General features: G+C 52.6%; 1 long non-coding RNA gene and 1 other non-coding gene across 3 annotated transcripts; both read left to right on the top strand.

Annotated features, from left to right (window-relative positions):
- The first annotated feature begins 13,486 nt into the window (after window positions 1–13,486).
- LOC114000668 lies at window positions 13,487–15,233 on the top strand. 2 transcript variants are annotated; one of them, XR_005565078.1, is made up of 3 exons: window positions 13,487–13,613; window positions 13,991–14,829; window positions 14,920–15,233. It is a non-coding gene; the product is annotated as an uncharacterized LOC114000668 (long non-coding RNA). The 2 variants fall into 2 exon arrangements; XR_003545334.2 differs by having other exon boundaries at window positions 13,492–13,613; window positions 13,991–14,331.
- On the top strand, window positions 14,560–14,762 carry LOC114000673. Its single transcript, XR_003545340.1, has one exon. It is a non-coding gene; the product is annotated as a small nucleolar RNA SNORA74 (small nucleolar RNA).
- Window positions 15,234–18,687: the final 3,454 nt, after the last annotated feature.

Below are 18,687 nucleotides of genomic sequence, written 5' to 3'. Positions count from 1 at the left end.
CTGGAACAGCACTAATGGGATGATCCCCCATCTCTCTGAAGCCGTGTGATCCCCCTCTTTCAGGCACAGCAATCAAACCCCTCCACACAGCGAGCCCCAGGCTGGCAGCTGGGCAGGACTGGCCTCTGCTTTCAGCCCAGGAGTCAAATGTCAGCTGGAACACAGGGAAGAGGATTTTCTCCCTGGCTGTGGCAGGCCCAGGCGGTTTGGGAAGCCTTGCTGAGATACTGAGTCCATCCACAGAGCAGCAATGCTGCATCCTCAGACAATCCCAGCCTAATCCTGCGTCTGAAACTGCTCCCACATCCAGGAGACGAGGAAACACTCTCTGCATGTGTTATCTTGTGTATCTCAAGTTCTGTTTGATCTGATGGGGTGGAGGGTTTTTTTCAAAGGTATTGGAGAAGATGGGTGTGAGAGAGTAATTTAGGGCTGGGAGTAATTTTTCATCAATGTACTTAAAGACAATCACAGCACTAGGAGGGAGGCCTAATTGTGGAGTTGTGTAATTAGTTTTTATTTCACTGCAATTATTCTGTTGGCTACATATAAAGAACATGGCAAAATGCGGCACTTAATTTTAAATCAAGACTTGATTCTCTTTTAGTAGGTAATTGATGTTGATCACATCACTTAGCTGCGACTATAAAATGTGCTATTTAGATTGTAAAAGGCTGGAGAAAAGGACTAAGCAGATAGGTAATTGATGGATTGTGGGCAGCCTCGGTGGGAGGCAGCAGGAATCCATCAGCCTTCAGCTGCCTGTTTGCAGCCACTCCTGGGCTTCCTCAGTGGCCCTGGGGGTTAATGAGCACAGAGCCCTGATCCTGCAGCATCCTGGGGAACTGCACTTCATGGAGTTGATTCCTCATGGTAAACTCCTTCCTTCAAGGGCCAGCTTTGCTCAAAGTGGCTGGCCCCTAGTGCAGGGTGGGATTTGGGGATGGTCTCCCTGGCCAGAGCATCCTGCCCAGGTGTGCCAGGTGCTGCCCTGTGCCAGCAGGGACTGCCCAGCACTGCTGTGAGCTCAGAGCGTTCCCAAACACCAGGAACTGGCACCTCTGTCTTCCCTCATCACAGAATCACAGAATGTGCTGAGCTGGAAGGGACCCACAAGGATCATCCAGTCCAACCCCTGGCCCTGCACAGGCCCAGCCCCAAGAGTCACCCCCTGTGCCCCAGAGGATCAGCCAAACCCTCCTGGAGCTCTGGCAGCCTTGGGGCTGTGCCCACTGCCCTGGGGAGCCTGGGCAGTGCCCACCACCCTCTGGGGGAAGAACCTTTGGCTGAGATCCAACCTGAGCCTGCCCTGACACAGCTCCAGCCATTCCCTGGGGTTCTGTCCCTGGTCCCCCCAGAGCAGAGCTCAGTCCCTGCCCCTCCTCTGCCCCTGCCCAGGCAGTTGGAACTGCAGTGAGGTCTCCCCTCAGTCTCCTCTGCTCCAGCTGAACACACCAAGTGCCCTCAGTGTCCTCCCACGCCTTCAAATCAAGGCCCTTCCCCAATTTCATTGCCCTCCTTTGGACACTCTCTAATGGCTCAATCTCTTTCTTATATTGGGGTGCCCCAAACTGCCCCAACACTGCAGGTGAGGCTGCCCCAGGGCAGAGCAGAGCAGGACAATCCCCTCCCTGGGATGCCCAAGAGAAGCTGAGAGTGCAGAATTGGGTTATTCCCTGTGAAACAGCACTGATGGCTCCTCCAGCAACAGCTTCACAAGGTAACAATGAACAAGGCTGAGGGCTGGGAAAAGCTGGACCAGTCCTGGGGAGCAGTGGTGCAGCAGGGAGAGCTGAGGCCCCAGGGATGTACAGAACTTGTTCTTGCTCTGCACAAGCCCAGATCAGCAGCTTCACACTGCATTGGGATTCACTATCACAATAAAGCTGATAAAACTTCCCCTTGCCTTTCCAGCTGCCCTAATTACTTGATTTCAAGGATTACTGTTTTCCAGCTCCTATCCAGAGGCGAGACAGTGCCATTACTGTGAGGATGGTGCTGAGGGCCACAGGGTGACTCTTGGGCCAACACAAATTCAGATTTTCTTCAGGAAAAGGCCATGTGGGTTTGTGCCTGGGAGCGCTGCATGCTCAGCTGGAGCCACCTCCCCTCCTCAGGGCCGTTTGGCTTCTCCAGGAGCTCAGCCATGGCAACGTGTCCCAAATTTGGTCAGAAATGAATTTACCTGGCTTGTGCTGAACACCCCCAGACACATAATTGGACATTCAATTTAAGTCCAAAAGCAAAATAAAGCCACAAGGTGCCATCCCTGGGAAGCCTCACACCACTGCCCCTCACCAGGTAACTCTTAATTTTCTGTGATTTTTCTTTCATATTGAAGTACCTGCAAGTAGTTTTGGTTGGGGGAAGACCCGGAGGACAGCCGTGAGATGCTGTTCAACACAACAAGGCAGAGACGTCCAGAGGGTTCAATTGCCCTTTTCCCTCTGGGGGGCACCAGGACCAGCACGAGAGGTGTCATTCTAGTGGATAAGAAGCAAACTCCACAGGCTGCAGGAGACTCATTAGCTCACATTTGCAAGTGGCAGGTCCAGGCTTTATACCAAAATAGATGGATTTGTGGCCAGACAAGTCTAAACAGAGTCCTACCAGGATTGTTGCCTGAAAGATTTCCCCCCCCAGCCTTTCCTTCCTCTTTACTGCTTTAGTTGTGCTGTAGCAAAATATGAGATGAAATCTGGGCTCGAGTAGCTGTAATTGTTTAAGAGCCTGCAGCTCCAGTGCTGTGCATCCCCTCCCAGCCTGTCCCACTCTCACCAGCAGCCACTTTCCATGCTGACATGATGAAATGTGTCTTTACAGCCCAAGGAGTGGGTCATGACCCAGCCCAGCCCAGAGCAGAGTGCTTTTGCAGTGCATGTACACCCTGAGGGGACCCCAGGGCTTGCAGTGAGATGGGTTAGGGTATCACAGCTGCAGGGTCACCTCACTCACTGCTAAAATGCTTTTTCTCACCCATTTTGTGTGCTGGGACACGGGGCTATGGCAGGACCAGTTCTGCCACCTCAGCATCGGCCTCTCTGAATTGCCACGAGGATCGGGTGGGTCCCACTTGCAGCCTCTCATCACCAGCAGCACAAATCCTATTTCATTCACTGTCAAAAAAACCAACTCATCCCAGGCCTTTTGCCACTCATCCCTCAGAGACTCCAGAGTGGGAAGTGGGATGAGCCCAGGGGCCATCCCTGCCCTCGGAGGGGCTCTGCCAGAGAAGCACGAGGCTGCCCAGGTAGCAGTGGCACAGCTCAGGGTCAGGATCCCGGGGGGTGACAATCCCCGACAACTCTTCTCCCTCTGGATGTATCCACAGCTGCGGCTCTGCCTTGTTTTGAGGCCAGGTGACTCCAGCATTCCATCCCAGGGCAGTAACAACGCTGTTCCTCACAGCCAAGTGCTTTGCCACGTGCAGGTCCCCCCGGGCTGCCCTCCCTCGCTCCTGCTTGGTGTCAGGGTTGGATTAAATTAGGGAAGGAGGCACAGGGATCAATCCCAAGTTCTGCACAAATGAGTTAGAGGCAGGGAGGAGAATAAATCCCAGAGCAAGAGCAGAGGGACCCGGTGGGTACAGAGCTGGTGTAAGGGAACCTCAAGTTTTCAGTGCCACCAGCTCAGCTGGGACTGCGAGGGCAGCAATGTCCCCAGGGACCCTTTCTAAGAGTCACCTCAAGTGACCTGGGCAGGGCCTTTATGGGAACCTGAGCAGGGATTGGGGTAAAGTCACCAGCGTGGGGGGCTGAAGGGGGACTGTGCAGACAGACATGGGACAGCTCTGTCTCCTGCCTTCTCCCCAGGGAACAGGGGCCCTGGGCAGGACACAGCCCTGGTTATCCCTCAGCAGAGCCAGGATCCCTTGACAGTCCCCTCCCAGGGCTGAAGGTTTCAGATCCTTGGAAAGCCCCCATCCCTGCTGCTCCAGCTGCCTCCTCCAGGAGCCACACCCCGGCTGCCACCTCCTCTGCACTGTACTTGAAGCATCTCCACACCACAGCACACGTGGGCTCTGGAGCAAGGGCAGGGACAAGTCATAAAACACGTCCCATAAGGTGGAAACAAGGAGACCACCTTAGCGGTGTCGCACACTTAAAGGAGAGGGGATGGTTATGAGCCATTATTCCCTGCAAAAATGGGCTTTAAATCTCCATCCATCACCAATGCCCAGTGTTGGGTGTTCTGAAGGTGTGCAGAGCTTTGTGGCTCCTTTCCACCATGGCACAAGTGGCCATGGCACCTGTTACCTGGAGATACTTCTGGAGCCTCTCCATTTATCTGCTGATACCCTCCAAAATCTGGGAAGGAATCAGCCCATGAAACACCACCAAGACCAAAATTGCTGCTTTAGGGTCTCAGGTCCATCTCCCTGCAATGACCAGGCTGCAGTCTTTGGGAGAACAGTGGGCTCACAGGATGGCAGGGCTCCCAGCTGCCCATCCCTGCCAGCTGTGCAGCAGGGAAACGAGGATGTTATGGAGCAGCAGAGTAGTAATTGAAAGCCTTTTTGCTCCTGGAAGCCCTTGGGGCTCCCAGTCTCTCAGCTGAGCTGTCTCTTGCTGACACTTTTTCATTTCTTCCCTGTTTCATCTAAACTTTCCATCGGGTTCCTCATCCATCTGAAGTGTGATGATAAATATGGAAATAAAGAGGCATTTACAGCCCCTCTCCTGGGTTGGTTTGTGTATAAACAAGCTGGGCTCACAGCATCCTCCTCTCTGCAGCACTGGCCTCGGAGCAGCAGGGTCTACCCAGGACTCAGCACAGTGAAGATTTTGGGGAAACTGGGTGGCAAAAAGCAGTGGGGGCTGCCAGCCACGTCCCTGGGTCACCGTGGGGAGAAAACAGCAGCAAAGGGGATGAGGCCCACAGCAATTTCTGTACAGGATTAAAAGGAAAAGAGCAACAGCTGAAGAGTTGGAAGTGAGAAGTGTGAAGAAAGGCTTTAATTTACACAAAATCTCTTAATCTGTTAATCACATGGATGCTTCTGTATGGAAATCTCCCTCTTGCTTAATGCTACCTCAGGATTGTCCAGGATGGCCATAACTGTTGGCAGGGGAGTGGGAGGAGCGAGGTGGGACAGGCTGGAGCCATGGGCTTGTTTCCAGGGAGAGGAGATCAGCCCTCACAGCACAGAGCCAGCACAGGGATGAGCAGTGATGGAAAGCACTGGACTCGGCAGCAGGGGAGTGGTAGAGGGCACTGGGGGCACTGGGGACACTGGTTTTGGTGAAGGAGGATGCCCCAGTGCCTGCTGGCTCTCTGGAGGTTGCCTGCAAAGGCTGGACCTGCCTGGGTGGCTGAAATGGAGGGTTTGGGGGTTTAAGAGCAGACTGAAATATCTGCCCTTTCTCTTTACCACTGTGCTCTTCCTCCCCATTCACACTGCTGAGCTGTTCCTTCCCTTGCCCCCAAAGGGCTGGGGTGTATGAAAATCCTCCTCAATGCAGAGGAAAGCATTGTCAGGGTGGCAGCTGAACCCCCAGCCCCCCAACACAGGGTAGTAGGCCCTGGACAAACCTGGACGTGCCATCCAAGAAGGCTCTGACTTGGCCTGCAGCCCTGACAAGCCCTGGGATTCCCTGCAGCACTTTCTGCTGGGCTCTGGGGCCTGCAGGGTGGGCTCGAGCCTGGGAACCCCCCAGCTGATGGACGGGTTTGCTGCAGAGGCACCGAGGGCCAGCCCTTGCCCTGGGGCTGAGCTGCTGCCTGCAACAAGCCTCTCCTGGGCATGACAAGCAAAGGCTTTCCTCAGCCTGAGAGGGGCTGGTTTAAGCAGGATGCCCTTCCTGGCTTCTTTCTTGGCTGGAGCATGACCTGATCCATGCCCTGATTCTCACCTAACGCTTTTCTCAGGCTTAACCTATTCTGCTCTAATCCCAGGAGCTTTACCAGCGACACCAGCGTCATCTCCAGACATTGCACCAGGCCAGCCGAGGTCTCCTTGTGTCCCGTGATGGTCCCACAGACCTGAGACCTTCCTGTCAGCCAGCAGGTGAACATAATATCTACAAACCCAGCTGCCTTCCCGAGGCTGTTACCTGCATTCCTCAAGGGAGAAAAATGGGAAAAATTAGTATGCGGCTTCTTCCTCGAGAAATCAATGAGACCTCGACTCACTGTGAAGTTCCCTGACTGTTAGAGATGCTGCACTGGTAAAAACTAACCCTCAGAGGAGAAAGAGTGGGGAAAAAAAGGAAAGAAAAATAAATTCCAGTGACTAGACAAGCCTAGAATGTTGCAGAGGGCTAAACTGCCAGTGCTGGGGCTTGTTTGGAAGTCCCAGAGCAGAGAGGGCTGCACAGTCCAGCTGTTTATCACCCAGCCAAGAATCAGCTGTAATTGTTAATTCCAATTAAAGCTGTTGGGAAAAAAATGTAATCAAGTGCTCCCCTTTAAGGAGGGGAAAAAGAAACCATTTCAGCTAAATTAAAAATTTTGTTTTTTGAAAGGGGGGTAAACGTTGAAAATTTCGTAACAACCCATTTCAGCATTTTCAAGATGAAAAGGGTTGTATTTTTGCTGTGAAATGCATCATCAATTCCAATGTGTTTTATCTTGCAGTCTGAAGAGCCAAAATAGTTTTCAAATCAAAGCAAAAATGATATTTTTAGGTTTTTTCTTTAAAAAAAGTCTATCTCGGGGTTTCTGTCCTAATTAAGAACGATTATTTTTTCTCTTTTTTTTTTTTTTTTTGTAAATGGAATAAGCTGTTCCCCATTAGCTCTGCTCTAAAGTGCTGGGCTGGTGCTTTTCTTGATGTGCCCACCCACCTCTCCCCAGCATCCATCCCCAGGACATGTGGGCTGTGCTCACACCACCCTAAAATTCACTGCCTAAAATCCCCCGAGACTCGAGTCAGGCTTTATGAAACCTCACAGGTTTAAACCAGCACCAGCAAAACAGCTCAGAGTAAGTGGGTTTTACCATCACTACAATTTAGAGCCATCAGAGCTCCAGCACAGCTCAGGCTGGCCGTGCCAGGCCCCTCCAGCTCTGCTCCACAGGCTTAACCCTGTCCCTGGTCACTTGTCCCACAGTTTTCCTTGCTGCCAAGGGACCTGGTGGGCCACTGGAAGGACACAGGTGTGTTTGGTGGGACTTGCTGTGGATCTGAGTTCCTAAAGGGAGCCCACAGTGGGGAGAGGAGCAGGTTGTGGTGCCCACGCTCGGGGCAAGGCAGCTGCTGCACCCCCTGTACTTTTGGGGTTGATGCTGTGGGACTGCCACAGACCCCAGAGGTGACTTGTGACCTGGGGGATCCTCTCTATAGGAGGAGATCACATTTATCACAGTGAGAAACTGGCATAAGATCTGTTGGATGACAGGCACTGAGTAACAGAGCTCGTGGGTTATGATCTGTCTTCTGGATGGGAGCACTGAAGGAGGGAGAGGAGCAAAAAAATGGAGGTTAAATAGGAGCTGGAAGGGGAAAGGGACACCAGGGAAGGAGACCAGACCAGGGAGGAGCTCAGCAGGAGGAGAGCAGGGATGAGAGGGGAAGGGAGCAGAGCTCCAGGGCTCTGCCAGAGACCAAATGGAAAAAGAAATTGCTCTGCAGCAGTTTCAGCCCAGAGCAGAGGGAACTGCACAGGCCAAGACCAAGGCTCTGGGGGAGAGAGGAGACCCACGTGGGCCTGGAGGGAGGGAAGTGGTAGAGGGGCTGCAGGCAGGGTCCCAGCAGGCAGAGTCCCAGGACATGCTCTGGGTGCTGGTGCCTCCAGCCCTCCAGCAGGCTGATATGGGTTTGTATAACCTTTTCTGACTGTTCTTCCCTCCAGAACAAGCGAGGTTGCTCTCCAGCTCCACAGAGAAGGGAACAGCCCAACTAGCCTTCCCCTGAGCTGCCCAGAGGGACACATCCAGCACAGCCTCCCAGACAGCTCAGGAACAGATCCTGCCCCGCTGCCACCCCCCGGGAGCTGTGCCAGGCAGAGCTGTCACCCAGCACACAGCACAGCCACCGATCCATCAAGACAGGCAAATACTAAGCCCTGGTGAGAGGCTGCAGGCCCTTGGCCAGAGAAGATGGTTGGATCATGGGTTCTTCTTGCGGGGAGCAACCAGTGGACGAAGCCTGGAACACCCACTCACACGTGGGAGCAGCGAGCCTCACGTTATCCCAGCCCTGTGCCTTCATCTGATACAGCCACCAAAGAGCAGGACAGCTCCCTCCCTGTCACCTGGGGAGGGCCATGGAGGAGGAGGTGATGTACAGAGGTACAGGGAACAGGTCTGGTACTTACTGTCTGCTGGGCCCAGCAAGGGAAAGGGGAAGGGAAGGGAAGGTTTGGGAAGGGAAGGGAACATTTGGGAAGGGAACATTTGGGAAGGGAAGGGAAGAGAAAATGAGCTCAGCAGAGATGTCCCATCATTCGGCAGAGTCCCACCAGCTCTGAGCACGGCCAGGGTTACAGGGTTATGGCCAGGGCTGGTTACAGGGTCACCATCCCAGGTACAGCTTGCAATGACCCCAGTCCAGAGCCCAGAGAGGAGCCAAGGGCTGGAGGCACAGCTATAACACGGATCCAAAGTTCAGCTGGAAAATACAGCAAGAGACACAGCTACAATGTGTGTGAGGGCCCGTCCAGGAACCCAGGGGTACGCCCACGAGCCAAGGTGCTCCTGCAGCATCTGCCATGGGATGAGGGAAGCTCCAGGGCTGAGCCTAAATGGGGCTCCTGTCCCATGGGTTTGTGGGTGTCAGGTGATCCTGAAGTCCCTCACCAATGTGGCCACACTGATCCACAGCTCTTGGCTGTGGGTCCTGCCCTGGGTGGGCAGGTGGCTCAGGACAAGCTGTGTCCCCACGAGGGCAGAAGTAGCAGGGGGTACACAGAGGTGATACACACCACACTAGGGCTTTATGCACCTAACTCAAAATAGGCTTTATTTTTTAAAAATCATACCTAAGACAAGTGATTTCTCTTTTTTTGTTGTTGTTCTTGTTATTTTAAAGGTATAAATTATTGAAAGGCTTATCATTGCTCTCTCAAATCGTTCTCAGGCAAACAAAAGGCAGTTCCACCTTTGACAGTGCTTTGCAACAAAATGAGTCAGACACATTTTGCTCATGGTTTGCCCTTGGCTTCATTTGGCCATGTCTTAAACTACTTCCTGGCTTGGTCTGATTAGCAGAGTCTCCTCGGGGCAGAGGAGACCCTGCAAGAGCCAGAGGTGCCACAGGCCAAGATTAAAGTGCTCTGCATGCCATTAACTGTCAAAACTATGACTGGCTTCACTCAGTGCAATCAGGTGGCTCAGAGGTTACAGCACTAACGGTTGCAGTGTTTCATTCCAGGTGCTTAAAGTGCAGCCTTGACATTAAGGGATGTGATTAAAAGGCAATATCGGGGCTGAGAGCTGGCAGAGGAGCTCAGCAGGCAGGGTTAAATCCACAGCTTCCCCTGGCGTTGGACACCTCGGGGTCTGGAAAAGACCTCCAAGCATCAGCTGAGCAGGCTCAGCTTTTAGACCTGGAATGCCATCTTGTGATGGCAGTGGGGAAGTGGAAATGCCAGGGACCCTTCTGAGGAGTCAGAGGAGATCATTGAATCATAGAATCACAGAGTCAGAGAAGCACAGAATGGGTTGGAAGGGACCTTAAAGCTCATCCATTCCCACCCCCTGCCATGGGCAGGGACACCTTCCACTAGTCCAGATTGCTCCAAGCCCCGTCCAACCTGGCCTTGGACACTTCCAGGGATCCAGGGGCAACCACAGCTTCTCTGGGCAACCTGTGCCAGGGCCTCACCCCACCCTCACAGGCAAAGACTTCTTCCCAATATCCCATCTAACCCTGCCCTCTGGCAGTTTGAAGCCATTCCCCCTTGTCCTGTCACTCCATCCCTTGTCAATAGTCTCTCTCCATCTTTCCTGTCGGCTCCTTCAGGCACTGGAAGGCCACAGTTAGGTCATACTGGAGCCTTCTCTTCTGCAGGCTGAACAATCCCAACTCTCTCAGCCTTTCCTGCCAGCAGAGCTGCTCCATGCCTCTAATTATCTTGATGTCTTCCTCTGGACTCGCTCTAACTGCTTCATGTCTACCCTGGATGTGATGTATGGATGTGGTTTGGATGGATAGACAGCCCAGAGCACCCCAGTTCAACAAGCCAGGAGCTAAGAGAAAATTTGTCTCCAATTGAAAACTCCCTACTCTTGCTTGGAGAGAGTGCAAATGATTCCTCCCATTAACATTTCTCTCTCTAGCTGAATTATCTGGCTATAAAAGCACTTTCTTCCAGGCTGAAGAATCTGACCTGTATCTCTCCTTGTGTGCTGAGGGCTAATTTTCCTTCTCAGCATGGAGGGACAGAGTCCCACCTGTGTCATGAGCTCCAGGGGAAGGAATTCTTGTTCAAAGTGCCATATCCAAGCAGTAAAAGTACTTTTCTTCCCAGATTGAAGCTGGAGAGTTCAGCAGGATCACCTCTGCTGTGAATATCCACATCCTCAACGCTGAGGTGAACACATAGGGGCATGGAGAACCAGCGTGGGAAGCACAGGAGCTGTGGAGCTGGGAAAACTGAACTCCGGTGCCAGCTAATGGGAACCAGAGGGCCAGGGATCTGGTTCTCTGCTCGCCCTGTCCCACTTCAGGCACATGGGGGAGAAGTGCCAGCTCAGAAGCAGCTTCCAGCAGCAAAAAACCCTGCCCTGAAACAAGCAGAAAATGAGTTGTAGTGCTGCCAAGCCTTACTGGGAGAGAGATGAGCTACACCTTCCCTGGACTCTGCTGGACCCCCCGTGTAGTGCTCCCTGTGTCCATGCCCAGGCACAGCAGTGTAACCATGACATCTCTCACTTGGGACCCATTCAAAGGAAGTTTTTTGCTGGGCTCTGTGCTCCAGTGAGACATTTGAAGGCCTTCCTGGAAAGGCTGGGATCCCTCCCCTCGCTCCTCCTGTGCTTAGGCTCCCAGAGCTGGGGGATGACGCTCAGCTGGAGCTGTCTCTGGCCTCGGGCAATCATCCACTCCAGCTCTGTGTTCTTCCAATGCTTCTCTTGGTCTGTTTTCAGCCCGAGGCAGGCAGCTATTCTGCCTGGATGTGGGGGTGCTCACACAGGCCATGCCATGTGGGGGGTTCCTCCCTGGCACAGCCTGATCCTGCCTCATCCCAGGAAGCACCCAGGACACGGCTGTGCGTGGGGAGAGAGCTTGGTGCTGAGCAGGGCAAGGAGCTCGGTGCTTTCCCCGTCAGTGGTGAACGTGGGGAGGGCCTCGTTTCCCAGCTATGCCCAATTCAGCAGATGAAAAGCTGTCTGGTGGGGGGACAGGTGAGAGCAGACTCAGAGCACTTCAGGATCTTGTTCCTGGAGGTGTCTCTGCCTGTGCCTGGGGGCACGTGCCCACAGACAGGGATGGGTGATGACTCTGCCAAGACCTTAAGCCACAGCTCTGGTTTGGAAGCTGTGAAACTCATTAGCACAGCATGGGCCCAAATTAATATGCTTTGCCTCTTTTAATAAGACATTTTCAGTAGGGTCAGGGAGATACTTCAAAAGCTTCCTGAATGCCAAATACCAGAACTCAGTGACTCCTGATGCCAGGACCAGCCTCTCACTTCCCAGCATAGATTTCCCTGGGTGTGCACAGCTTTCCCTCTGGTTGCTGGCCTTGGAGCACGTTGTTAGGGTGGCTCAAACAAAGGCTTGCACCTGCTTGGCCTATTGTTCATCTTGGCTTGGTGGAAGCTAAACAGATCCTCCTTTTCTCCTGCCAGCGTTGTCGTGGGGACTAAAGGGACTGAGAAACTTTGTTCCAAGGCAGATTAGAGACATGAGTTACCTCAAAACAAAGGCACAGCCAGTGCTCGGAGAACTCCTCCAGTCTAGACACAGCCTCCCCTGAGCTCCCTGCATCCCAGCACAGCCCTGCAGCTTGTGTTCAAAGCAACTCAACAGGCTCCAGAAGCTGGGTAACCCCTGTTGAGTGAATGCTTAGCTACAGAACAAAGGAAGGATCACATCTGAGTGATTTTGCTCCCATAAATTAGCGGGATGGGTTAAATCAGGACAAAACCACTGTCTTCTGGCACAGTGCATCCACTCAAGGGATTTGCACTAGCTGTAATGCTTCCAAAGGACGTGTGCTACGAGCCTGGTGTGGGACATGCCCTGGTGTAACTGATGTCTGGAGCTCTGGTGGCAGCAAGAGTGATGATTCTCTGCTCTCTCAGCTCCAAACTGCTCCACGTCTCTGCTCACCTCTAGCTGTGGCACTGCAGGGTCAATACATGATCCTCCCATACTGATCAGACTTTTGGCTCAACATTTGTGCCACACCCTCAGTCCCCAGAGCAAAAGAAAGAGTAACACTTTGGGAAGGAGAAAATTTAGGAAATCTCTGGAAGAAAACTTCTGTGGATGTGTAGCATCAGCTGGACCTATTTGCTGTGGTCACTGCTGCTGCCTGTACTGTGGTGGTCACCTCCAGCCCGACAGCCAAGCAAGTTTGGGCATTAGGTGGGCTCTGGTGAGAAGCACTTTGATGCCCTCGGTGTCTGTCACAGCCAGGCACTGCGCTGGTGACACACTGCAGGTGTCTGTGCACCATGAGCCACACGCTCATGCTCAACACCCGCATTGGTGGGCACGGCCTCGTCTCTGCCTTGTCCTCTCTTTCAGCAGATTCAGCCCTCTGAAGTACTGCACCTGGGGCTGGGCAATCCCACGCACGAGTACAGACGGGAAGAAGAATCCATTGAGAGCAGCCCTGCAGGGAAGGGCTTGGGGGTTCTCGTGGATGGAAAGCTGCACATGAGCCAGCAGAGTGCACTCGCAGCCCAGAAACCCCCCGTGTGCTGGGCTGCATCCGAAGAGGAGTGGGGAGCAGGTCGGGGGGGATTCTGCCCCTCTGCTCTGCCCTTGTGAGACCCCCCCTGCAGAGCTGCCTCCAGCTCTGGGATCCAACAGCACAAGGACGTGGAGCTACTGGAGAGAGTCCAGAGGAGGCCACGGAGATGCTCCGAGGGCTGGAGCCCCTCTGCTCTGGAGCCAGGCTGGGAGAGCTGGGGGGGTTCACCTGGAGAAGAGAAGGCTCCAGGGAGAGCTGAGAGCCCCTTGCAGGGCCTAAAGGGGCTCCAGGAGAGCTGGAGAGGGACTGGGGACAAGGGATGGAGGTACAGGACAAGGGGAATGGCTTCTCACTGACAGAGCAGGTTTAGATTTGATATGGGGAAGAAGCTGTTCCCTGTGAGGGTGGGGAGGCCCTGGCACAGGTTGCCCAGAGAAGCTGTGGCTGCCCCTGGATCCCTGGGAGTGTCCAAGGCCACGTTGGAGCAACCTGGGCTAGCGGAAGGTGTCCCTGCCCATGGCACGGGGCGGGACGAGCTGATCATTAAACCAGCCCATATCTTCCTGTGCCTGCCATTACCGAGGGCTTTTCTACCGCCTGCCGGGCGGTCCCGCCCCGGGGGGAGCGGCTGAGGCGAGCGGGGCGGCGCCTGCGGAACCACCTCGGCCGCGCGGCGAGGCCCGGCCTTTCTCTGCGCCCGCCGCCGCGTGGGGGAATGGGAGAGACCCGCGGCCGTGAGGGGAGGGAACGGCCCTGGGCCGGGCTGGGCGTCCCTCGGGCCGCCGCCATGAGGGGCCGCCATGAGGTAACGGCAGTGAGGGGAGGGGAAGGCGCCGGGCTCGCCGCGGCCGCCGTGAGGGGAGAGGAGCGGGGGAGGGAAGGCACCGGGACTGCAGACCCGGCGGTCCCTCACCGCGCCCCGGAGCTCCGGGAACGGAGAGCGCCACCTGAAATATTCCTATTTTTTTTTTTATTTACTCGTTTCTACCGGCCGGAAGGCACTGGGCCCGCGGGTCCCCCGGCACAGGGGGTGTTCTGTCCGCTGTGCCGTCCGGCGCTAGCTCCTCGTGCTGATGGTTTGATACCTTTTTATCCCTCCCATACGGCGGGGCCCAAGTGTTAAACTGTGAATACAGATTTAACTGAATATTTTTAGCGGCGTTTCTCCTGTGCTCTCTTTAGGGCATCACCTGATGGGAGGCTGGGGCACGTGTGAGGGGGTCGCACCCGGAGCTCAGGGTGGCCGAGAACCGTGCGAAGGGAACAAACCTCGAAGGGAACAAAAACCTCGAAGGGAACAAACCTCGGGTGACGGGTCCGCACGAGCCGCCTCCCGCGAGTTGTGCTGAGGGGGAACAGCCGCGTGAGGCCCCTCCAGGAGAACAGCGGTGCCTGTGGAGAGGAGATGTAAAGGGATAACCGGTGCATGAGACACAGGGAGATCTCGGGAGCACCTCAAGCAGCGTGGATGAGGTTGTGACCGTGAGCCAACGAGGCGAGATGGGCAAACACTCCGTTCTGTTGTTAGTAAACTAAACGTCCTCTTCTGGTGGTAATCGAGGTCCTGTACCAGCCTCAGGTCCTGAGGGTGGAAAGAATAACCTGGTTTATCCAGCAATAGGTTTACCTAACCTACATTATCTATTCCACTTGCTGGAGGAAACCCTGATGAGAGGAGGTATCACCAGAGGGTTGTACTTTGTGCCTCCACTTCCTTCAGTCCTTTAAACCCTCAGTTTTGAGTTGTTTCTCCCAGTGGTAGTCAGCTGCCTGTGGCTGCTCCGTGCCTGTGCCAGTGTTATGCTGCTGGGAGAGAAAGGTGCTGCCGAGTCCTCCTGGCACCGCCGGCGCCGTCCTGGTGCTCGGTGGTGCTGGGCTTTGGCAGTGCTCTGCATGCCTGAGAGTGGAGTAACTCCTGCTTGTGGAGTTAGAGCCTAGATTGGATGCAGACAACACACAGAAAACTGAAAAATCTATTGCAGACACTTTGTTTATTGTACATCTTTTATATAAAAATGAAGGTCAGCTACTCAACTGCTCAGTGTAGAGGTTGAGTTTGAGTTCTTTAGGGATCCTCCTATTAACTGTCTTTGCTGTTTTTTTAATTACAGGTAAGTGTCCTGGGGCTTGCTGGAGCAGCAGGAGTGGCCAGAAGAAAAGAAAAAAGCTGTTGGTGCTGCTCTGAAAATCCCTGTTTGGAAAGGATTGGGAAGATGGAAACTTGGAAGCCCACAATTGAAACGGGGCTATAAGAAAATGATTTATATTCAGGATCTGGATGTAGGAATTTCAAACATCAGAGGTAGTTTGGGGCAGGGTATGACAAGCATTATCTGTACAGTTCTTTAATTGTTAATCCCTTCTCACTGCTTGTTTAAAATATATTTTATGTGACCTCAATTAAACTTATTTGTGTTTAAACTTGCTCAGTTTGGTTTTCATTATCTTATAAGGCTTTGAAAGTCACATTGAAATATTGTCTATTAGAGACTGGAGAGGCACAGTGCAGTACCTTCTCCCTTCCCTGGGCTTGGGGGAGGTGAAGCCTGCAAAAAACATCTGGAAAAGGCTGATGAATATGTAAAATCCATGGAAACTGGTGGGGAGGGCAAGATTGTCATCAGGGATTCAGGCAAAAATGGTGTTTAAATGCAAAAGTCAGAACAAAGGCGTGTATTGCTCCCTCCGAAATGGAGATGAGAGATTGGATCTCATTTCCATTTGGATTCCATACAGTCTGTATTTGTGAAATAATCCAGACTTTTGAAGTGTTTTAGGCTAAAACTTGTAGTTTTTAAGAAATAGTTCGGTAGTCTTTGGTCACATCAGTTACCCTGCTGTAGATGCTCCTGTGGCTGCAGTGCTGTCTGTATCCCAGTAAAACTTGGAAGCAGGGACACAGGCTGCTGTGGGACAATATGCTGCTTCAGGAGCATTGTGCTGGTTTAAGAGTTAACCAGCAGGGGAAATGAACTCAACTCAAAGGAGAGATTATAAGTCAGAATAACAATTTACTGCAATAATACAGTAAGTACAATCATACAAACAAACAATTGGTCTTAACCCACAAAACCCAAATGTATAACCCAGTACCCTGGGGCATGAACAACGTGGTGTTCCTTGGGCCCCGCTTGAGTCCAAAGTAAAGGGAGAGGGGAAGAACCTGCTGGTGGGAGAGCTGTTGCAGTCTGGTCAGAAGTGGTGATTGCAGTGAGATGCTGGGGGAAGAGCTGTTGCAGTCTGGTCAAAAGTGGTGATTGCAGTCCAGTTGAGGGTGGTCTAAGTCTGGTTGAGGGCGATGAGCTGCAGTCTTCCTCTGGATCCCACAGAGTGGTTAAAAAATGTTCCGAGACTCCAAGATTATATATCCTCCAGTTCAGGCAGGAATGCTCAGTACTTCCCTCAGGGCGGGGAGTTCCACAAAGGGTGTGAGGACAGGAGCATCCTCCTATCTCACAGGCCTCTTAACACCTAGTTTGTAGCCTGAGGAGTCAGGCTCTATGGGCAGAGGGTGCGAATAGTCTATTGACAACAGTTTCTGGGAAATGGCATGGAAGGCTATAGAATACACAGTTTTGGGTTACACCCATACCATGATGAACTGATCTCAGCTGTCCTAACTAGGACAAGCATGAACAGCTTCAGGGAATTCAGGTTGTTGAGGATGAAGCTAGTAGGCTGAGGCTGTTGATGAACCACATCAGGCTGGTTCCCCAGGTACTGCTGGTTTATATCAAATAGGTGCTTCTGTGCTGTTTGGAAAAATGAATTGCAGTGCAGATTTTTTTTTCAGGGCTTTCCTAATTTTTAAATATCCCTGTTTACCCATGAGCCTTTCTGCCATCTCAATATCCCGATCTTAATACACAGTTTTTATACTGCACATGGAAATAATTGTTAAAATACTCAAGATTATTGGGAAAAAAGCTTTTTCTTAGTTGAAACCTATGACATCCATGAATTTCACTGTTTCTGTGGGAACAAATCCTGCCTGTAATTTCCCATGGGTTTACATTTTGCCCAGCGATCTCCCCCTATCCCAGATGGGTGCCCCAGGACAGGGTGCCTGCCTGCTGACAGCCAAGGAACAGTCACTGTGCCAGGGGGCTCTGCTGCTGGACCTGGTAATTCCAAAAGTGGCAAAAAGTGGGGAATATGGGCTCTGTGAGCCACATAAAGCAAGTGTTTTATAGAACAACAAATATGTGCTGACAGGCTTATTTCGTAAAAAAAAATCTCTGCAATAAAGCTCTATGATATTCATCTTGGCTGAAGGTAGGACTTGTAGGCCTGGTTGTGCTGTACAAAAAGGCAGGAGGAAAGGATGGAGAAAGTGTTGGCAGTGGTGAGTATCCCATCAGAGGAGCTGGGAAGGGCTGCAGAGCTCTGCTCAGTGAATGCCTCCCGCACTACCAGAGCTCTGCTGAGCACCTGCAGCTCTCAGAGTCCTGCTTTTCCCCCATCACAGAATGGTTGGGTTGGAAGGGACTGTGAAGATCATCCAGTCCCACCCCCTGCCATGGGCAGGGACACCTTCCACTAGCCCAGGTTGCTCCAAGCCCCGTCCAACCTGGCCTTGGACACTTCCAGGGATCCAGGGGCAACCACAGCTTCTCTGGGCAACCTGTGCCAGGGCCTCACCACCCTCACAGCCAAGAATTTCTTCCCAATATCCTATCTAACCCTGCCCTCTGGCAGTGGGAAGCCATTCTCCCTTGTCCTGTCCCTCCAGGCCCTTGGAAATAGTCTCTCTCCATCTTTTCTCTTGGTTCCTTCAGGCACTGGAAGGCCACAGTCAGGTCACCCCAAAGCTTCCCTTCTTCAGGCTGAACAATCCCAACTCTCCCAGCCTTTCCTCCCAGCAGAGCTGCTCCATCCCTCTGATCATCTTGGTGCCTCCTCTGGACTCTCTCCAGCAGCTCCATGTCCTCCCTGTGCTGTTCCCCAGGGCTGGAGCAGCTCTGCAGGGGGGTCTCAGCTGAGGGGCAGAGGGGCAGAATCCCCCCTGCCCTGCTGCCCACGCTGGGGGATCAGCCCAGGGCACGGGGGGTTCTGGGCTGGGTCATGTCCAGGCTTTGTGCACAACTGGAAAATAAAACACACAGGGATGTCATAAAGCTTCTCCAGTGGTCAGCGCGAGCACGGGCTCCGGGATGTGGAACTCAGGGTGCCCCTGCAGCCCTGTGTTAGCAGGAAGATGATGGTCAGCACTGTGCAGCTCCTTCTGCAGCACAAAGACAATCAATAAGGGTCAAAATGATTCACCTCTCCCTGGCTTTGGTGCCTTGACTGAAGGACAACAAAGAAAATTGGGAGAAAAGCCATGTAGTCCAAGACTGGCGTTGAAATAAAGCCAGGAAACGGAGTCGTACCCGCATTTTGCATGTTGGAAACGCCAACACAATATATGGTTCTGTTTATTAGCACCATACATTTTGCAATCCATATATGACTTCTACTGGGCAAAAGTGGCTGGATTGCTTTACCTTGGCTCTGCTTTTACTGCTCTGCAGTACCGGAGCACAGGAGGATTGTTAACTGAGATTTATGTGCTTGTTTTTAAACACTTAATTGTTTTTTATTCCGAGCTTGTTAAGAGCTGAATTTCTTGTGATTGTTCTGAGTATTGTTCAACACGTATTTTGTACTAATCCCATTTTTTAAAAATACCTTCTGTGTTATTGTTTCATTGTGCTCTGCAGCCACACGTAGAGAAGAAAAACCAGCCTATGATGAATTAAAAAGGCAGATTTTTTCCTTTCCCCTGGAGATTCCCCTGAATTCATACGCACATCCTCCCCTTTGTAAAGCGATGATGGAGAGACTGGTTCTTTAGCCACAAAATTAAATAGGGAATAAAGATATTCACTATGAAAGAA

This window comes from Pipra filicauda, unplaced genomic scaffold (genome assembly GCF_003945595.2).
Source record: "Pipra filicauda isolate LSUMZ 115617 unplaced genomic scaffold, ASM394559v2 scaffold413_size774581_pilon, whole genome shotgun sequence".
Classification (NCBI taxonomy): Eukaryota; Metazoa; Chordata; class Aves; order Passeriformes; family Pipridae; genus Pipra; species Pipra filicauda.
The sequence above is the reverse complement of the archived record's forward strand: the minus strand, read 5'-3'. Positions and strand labels throughout refer to the sequence as shown.